The sequence below is a fragment of the Myotis davidii genome, unplaced genomic scaffold (genome assembly GCF_000327345.1).
Source record: "Myotis davidii unplaced genomic scaffold, ASM32734v1 scaffold370, whole genome shotgun sequence".
In the NCBI taxonomy this organism is placed as follows: Eukaryota; Metazoa; Chordata; class Mammalia; order Chiroptera; family Vespertilionidae; genus Myotis; species Myotis davidii.
The window spans coordinates 16,078,006-16,085,071 of NW_006288615.1; positions in this window are offsets into that span (position 1 = coordinate 16,078,006).

The window sequence follows — 7,066 nt, forward strand, 5'->3', positions numbered from 1 at the left end:
AAAAGACTGACTCTTAGAACAACTACAAATGGTGCGATGCAACTTGATTGGATCTACTTGCTGGAGGAAGACACACTGATGGATTGGATGAGAGGAGGGAAGGGAGGAATTAAGAATGACTCCTATGCTTGGAATATATGTGAAGAAATGCAAAACACTAATTTGAAAGGATATATGCACCCCCATGTTCATTGCAGCCAAATTATGGAAACAACCTATGTGCCCATCAGTAGACAAGTGGATAAAAGAGTGCTGCTGTGTATACATAGTGGAATATTACTTGGCTTTAAAAAAGGAAGAAATCTTACCTCTTCCAACAACATGGATGGACTTTGAGGGTACTGTGCTAAGTGAAGTAAGTCAGACAGTGATTTCAACCGTTTGGCTCACTGTATCTGTCATTTTGGGGTGAATTCAAGGGACCTCAAGACATTTCTTTTTTACTTGAAAATAGATTTAATGAAAAACTTAGATTTGGCCAAGTTTTATTTCTCAAGAAGGAGCCTGTCCGGTGGCTTAACTCCTACAATGCCACATAAGATACCTGGTTTGCAGTATTTACCCAATTAAACAATATAACAAATGAAAGACATTTCATTTTTCTGCATCCTTTGAATAGTAATGACCAGCTCAGGCATTGGGAAACGATGTCTTACCTTTCACCTGCTAAGGCCTCCAAACACTGCTCATAGTTTACCCAGAGCCATCTCATACCCAGCTCACCCCTTCTTCCTTGCTAACAAAATTTGGTTCCACAAAGAGTTATTGTGCACAGCTCCAGGAAATTAATCATTATTGTTTTGAACTCATCATGTAATCTCTCTTCTCTTCTGCCAGGCATAGGGATAGGCAGGTGACCCAGCTCTGACCTGTGGAATGTGAAGAGGTCTGGGAAGGGAGTGTGGCAGAGCTTTGGGGGAAAGATTTCTCCCTGACTACAAAGAGGGGGCTAGAAGAGATAGCCACTCTCTTTTTCTTTCTGCTGTGAAAACTTATGGTGAATTCCAGGGCTCCCTGGACATCATTTCTTTTTTATTTGAAAATAGATTTAATAACTATTTGGAATTATGGAAAAGGGCAAAGAAGCATCCGTGTTAGCCAATCCTGGAGCAGCCTCCCTTCACGCTCTTGTGCAAGAACTAAATGCCCTCATGGTTTAAGCCACTTTTAGTTAAATCTTCTGTTACTTGCAGCCAAAAGCTCCAGACACGTGTGATACACAGAACTTACTGTGCTCAAGAGCATTTATAGCTGACACTCGATCCTGGCTCTACCCAAACAATTCTTCACCTTCTGCTTGGCTGCTAAGCCATGGCTCCTTAACAGTTTGTGAAATACAGTTGTAGATCCAAGAGTATTGTAAAAGCAAAATGTTTTAATTCTTTTTGTTTTCTAACACCTTGTGAGGTGGAATAATAGGAATAAGATGATTTTCCAGTAGCTAATCTGTAGAAAAGAATGACAGTATTCCCAAATAGCCATTTAGAGTTTTCTTCTTTAAATTGTTTTTCAACCTTTTTGGCTCAGAATTTGAATTCTTAATTGGGGCAGCCTTGGGGAGTCATTGGAAACCAATCATAAACAGCCTCTGCTATTGACCCAGCAGTCACTATGTTGTTTAATTGCTCTAAAAGCTCACCCGCATTAGTAAAACCCCAAAGATTCTTCATTCTTTATGGCTTGGCATTGCTTAATCTTATTTATCTATGATTTCAGCCTGTTATCCATTTTTATTACTAGAAGCTTAAACTTGTTTTGTTTTTAATACATTTATCACAGTTTTACTCCTTCCCAACCCATTCACATATTTATGCTTTGTGTCCCTGAAAATGTAGGAATATGGCTAAACCTCATTTTGGGGACTGCTGAGTCAAATTGGCAGATGACAACATTGTCATTTATAGAACCACCAAATGTCCACCTTCAGCTTACCCGGTTTTCTGTTTTCCATATCTTTGCCTGAGAGAACAATGAAGGTGTTTGAGTTAAAACCAGCTCCAGGAAGTCCCTGACATCTTGTAATAAGCAAAAACAGTCACAAATAAACATTTGCTCAGAATCTAAAATAAACCATGCAACGAGCCTAAGTAGAATAAGCACAACTTTCTCTTCATCCTGAATTTTAGTTTTTAAGTTGGCCAAGGTGGATTCAAGTTCATTTGCTAATTCATGAACTTTTTTAGGTGGGGCGGTGGGAGAGAGGAGCAGAAAGAGTGCCAAAACAGTGACTAAGCTCAAAATAAGTACTTCCCGTCTGCACAGAATTTGTAGGTCAATGAGCAGTTCCACGAGTGGGCTATCGAACTTATTTTCAAATTCCTGATTGCTCCAGGCGCGATGCATTAACTTATCTCCTGCATCAGTGGAGCACAACCACCAGCGTGAAACTTGTTTATGAAACAGCCAGCACTCCGGAGCCCAAGCACGCCGGAGCCAGGCCTGTGCCAGCAGCGAGGACTCTAGCCCCCCTGAAACCTAGGCCTGTGGAGGAGGGGTCTCACAGTCGTCTGGATTAAACCCACAGGATTTTAATTGATGGAGGTGACTAAGTGACAACACAAAGGCCAATGCCAGTGAGGGGATGTTGTTACTATTTACATTTCCCAAGAGAAGGGCGCATGCCACACCGCAGGGCTACGTGGGGAACCCCCAGGTTGATTACCAGGCAGAAGTCGTGAAGGGAAAGCATGGCCCGGAACCTCCGCTGTTTTCCAACAGGCAAGGCAAGGCAGGGAACAGCTTCGGATGGGCTGTTTGAATCATGTCAGCAGGCCCTGGGCTGCAGGGGTGGTCTCTGGTGGTGTGCTGAGGAATATTGGCTTGGCAGGTAAGCATTAGACAAGGAGGTGGGTGGGGGCATGGGCTCATGATTGGTTGGAGGGTCTGTAATAAGATTTTCATACACCCACAAAAGCTGGTCACAGAGGAGATGTTAAACAACTTTGGCCATTAGTTTGGCCCTGTGACTAACGGATGTCAAATAGACAAATATAGAATCTAAGAAAACAGAACAAAAGCCACATCATCAGGCCATCTGTGTGCCAATCCATCCTCTTACATAAAAACACAACTTAGAAACTATACTTACCAACGAACACATGGAAAACCAGCCACTTAGCCATTCCTATCCCAGGTTTTAATTATGAAAATGTGTGGTGAAGGATTTGGCCTTGCTTGAAGAGAGGTCTGGTCTGGTCTGGCTTCTGGGATTAATCCGTCACACCTGATAGGACTGTCTTTCTTAGGGCACAGGGTGGCCACACTGGCTCTTAGGGTGGGGACTAGTCTCTCCAGAAAGACCAGTGTAACTTAGGGTGGGGCTTTTGGTCATGTAGTATCTGGCAGCTTTCAGGCCTCAACCCTGTGGGCAATTGGTGAATCATGAAACCCTGTCAACAACTCTGGACACTGGTGCTCAGGTGAGCTTCCCAGGTCGGCAGTACTCCACACCCATTGTCACACAGAGATGCCAGGAGGGTGATGCATCCCAACTCCACAGGAAGGACACGGGGAGCCTCACGCCTGGAGCCCTCTCCGACCCCACCCATGTATCTCTTCCTTTGGCTGGTTTTAATCTATATCCTTTCCCTGTAGTAAATTGTAACCATGAATATGAAAGCCCTCAGTGGATTCTGTGAGCCCTTCTACAGAATTTATCACATCTGGTGGTGATTTGGGGAACACCCCCATACTTACAGTTGGTGTTAGATGTAAAGACATTCTTGGGAACTGGGACCTGAACCTTTGCATTTGTCTAACTTCAGGCAAAACTATATACACATGCATTGTAGGTAGATAGGTAGGTAGGTAGGTAGATAAATACATACATAGATGAAATTTTTTTAATATATTTTTATTGATTTCAGAGAGGAAGGGAGAGGGAGAGGGAGAGAGAGAGAGAAACATCAATGATGAGAGAGAATCATTGATCGGCTGCCTCCTCTACACGCCCCCTACTAGGGATCGGCCGGAACCCAGGCCTGTGCCTTTGGGCGAACTGAACCTGGAAGCCTTCAGGCCTCAGGCCAGCCTCAATCCACTGAGCCAAACCAGCGAGGGCCATTGGTGAAATTTAAAGTAAAGAAGGTATTAAGTAAAATATGAAAAGGTCTCATCCCTTCTCTGGCTTCACCAGTCCCAATAATTTGGAGGCTCCCACTAGTAACTGTTTCTTATCATTCTAGACATTTTCTTTACTATTTTTTTTTTATCGTAAATGAGAATGTGCTCTGTAGCCAGTTCTGAAAATTCCTTTTATCCCTTGTATTTTTGGAGTAGTCAGTGTCAGCATGCCTGGACCCGCCCCTGTGCTTTTGGATGGCTGTAGCATCATATGAAGAGAATCGTATGAAGTCTCAGGGTTCGTGTCAGATCATGTGATTTCGCATACAGAGCTCTTAGAACAGTGCTGACACAAAATGAGCAAGCACTCTGTGTTTATCATGTATTTGTTTATTGAGTCAGCCCTCTGTTGTGAACATTGCTGTTTCTAATTGTTGTGTTATTTCTAGCAAGGTGCAATGAATATCCTTGAACTTGTACTTGTACATTCACATGTAGGATAGATAAATCCTTAGGGCCCTGGCTGGGGAGCTCAGTTGGTTAGAGTGTCATCCTGATACACCAAGGTTAAGGGTTCAATTTCCAGTTATGGCACATACAAGAAGCAACCAATGAATGCATAAATTAGTGGAACAATAACAATGTTTCTCTCTCAAATCAATAAATAAAAAATTTAAAAAATATCGTTAGGAATGGAGCTACTATGTCAAGGGTTTGTACACTTAACATTTTGCTAGGTGTCAAATTGCTTTTTAAAATTGTTGCACCAATTTATATTCTCCCCCCTCACATGTGATATTCCTGACTCCCCTTACTCCCTATTACTGAGCATTATCAAACTTTTTAGTGTTTGCCAATCTGATAGGGGTTTTATAAATTGCATCTCCTTGTAGTTTAAATTGCATTTATTTAATTATTGTGAGGATGAGTATCTTTTCTATCTACTTGTTCATTTACTTTATATTTATAGTTCTTTTTCTTCCAGCTGCTTAATTCATGTGCTTTGATTTTCTATTTGATTTAAGCAAATTTCTTATGCCATTTGAAACTGATGTCTTGAATGAGAATCAAGCAAAATGAAAAGATACCAGTGTGCTTTTTTCAGCCATCATTTCACAGCATCATGACTTCCACTATGGTTTTAAACTTACTTTAAAAGTAAAAAAATAAATAATAAGTAAAGCAAAGCAAAATGAAAACAATAGGCTGGGAAGAGGCACCAATTTTCTCTGGTTGATTGAAGGGCTCTTATTTGTTTCTTTATTCCTTCCAACTAAATAGAAATCATTCCCTTTATTTCAGTTTATATGCATTTATTTCTCCAGTGTGGAAACCAGCTCATCAAGAACTGAATCTTTTTATTCCTTAATTTAAACCCAATCTTATAAGTAAATATTCTGTTATATCTCATCCAACGTAAGTGGTGATTGATAGCAAACTGATAATAACTTTTGTGTGCATCATTAAGTTTTTGTGTTACTTTAGTGAAGGCAGGTTGGCTCGTTTGTTGTTCTAAAGATATACCCTTACCAAGAGCAGTATGGTGATTCCCAGAGGGAAAGTTCCCCCAAAGAATAGCCAGTCCATTCCCTTTCTATGCCCCTGATTCTATTATATTCACCAGTTTATTCTGTTCATCAGATTATTCACTTGATTTTCAGATTCACTTGTTGATAGATGTGTATTTGCTGTTCCTGGGGAATTGTACACCTGAAACCTATATAATTTTATTATCCAATGCCACCCCAATAAATTAAATTTAAAATTTTGTAAAGGATATATTCTTGATTTGCAAGTGAATTTCACATTTTGCAAGTAATACTTGCATAAACTTCTCAGAAATTTGATTTCTCCAAAAAGGAGAGATTCTAAAACATGCTCCTGCTTTTCTTCCTGCCTCTTTTTCTTTCAAAATTGACCCCTTGAATGGGTCCCAAATAGGGCCTCTTGTTTTTCAACTGTACAACCTCTTCCTTCCTTCCCATTTCTCAGAACTTGTAACAGTCAGCATCTGACATACACATTCTGGCTTATTTCATATATTTGTATATGCCTATATCCCTCTTTGTTTCCCAGCTAAGATGTACAACTCTTATAGATTAGGTGCTCTGTTAGTTATAACAAATTGCCCTAACTTTAACAGCTTAAAATAAGAATGAACATTTGTTATCTAGCACAGTTCCTACAGGCCAGAAATTTGGGAGCAGCTTAGCTGGGCTGAAGTCACCTTGGGTGGAGCTGGAGAACATGCCTCAAAGATCCAACCCTTTCATGGCTGGCAAATTGATACTCTGGTTTCTCACCGCGTGGACTTCTCCACAAGCCTACTCAAGAATCTTCATGCTGTCATCTGGCTTAGCCCAGCGTGAGTGATCCAAGAAAGGGCAAGGCGAAAGCCACAATGTCTTTTATGACCTAGCCTCCGAAATCACACATCTATCCCCAAATTTCCTATTGGTCAGCCCTGCACACGGGTGTGAGTACCAGGAGGCGGGAATCAAGTGCGGCTGTCCTGGAGACTGGCTAGCATGAGGCCCCTGTCTTTATATATATTTTTTTTTCATTTAATTCAATTTTATTTATTTATTTATTCCAACCAGCAACCTTTTGGTGCATGAGTGCACCTCTCCCCAGCGCCTCTGTCCGCATCACTTCCTATGGACTCTCAGGCTGCTGCACCCAGTCTGCTGGCGCCTGAAAGCTTCTGAATTGAAACCCTGGTCCAGGCAGCCTTGGCAGTTTCCTTTGCCTCCGCCTTGGGCTCCGCATAACCGCATAGACACTGCTCCCTCCCTTCCTCCCCTTCTCTGCCAGATCTTCTCCTTCCCTTACCAGTTCCTCCTCCTCCCCCTCCTGCCCCACCTCCTCTCCATCCCTCCTGCCTTCCACTCCACTCCTCCCCCGACCTCAGAACCTTTTCCTGCTGGGCTAAATCCCTCCGTTCATCCAGACTTTGCTAGAGAATCTGCCGAATTCTCCTAAGGATTTAGGTTTGAATAACAAA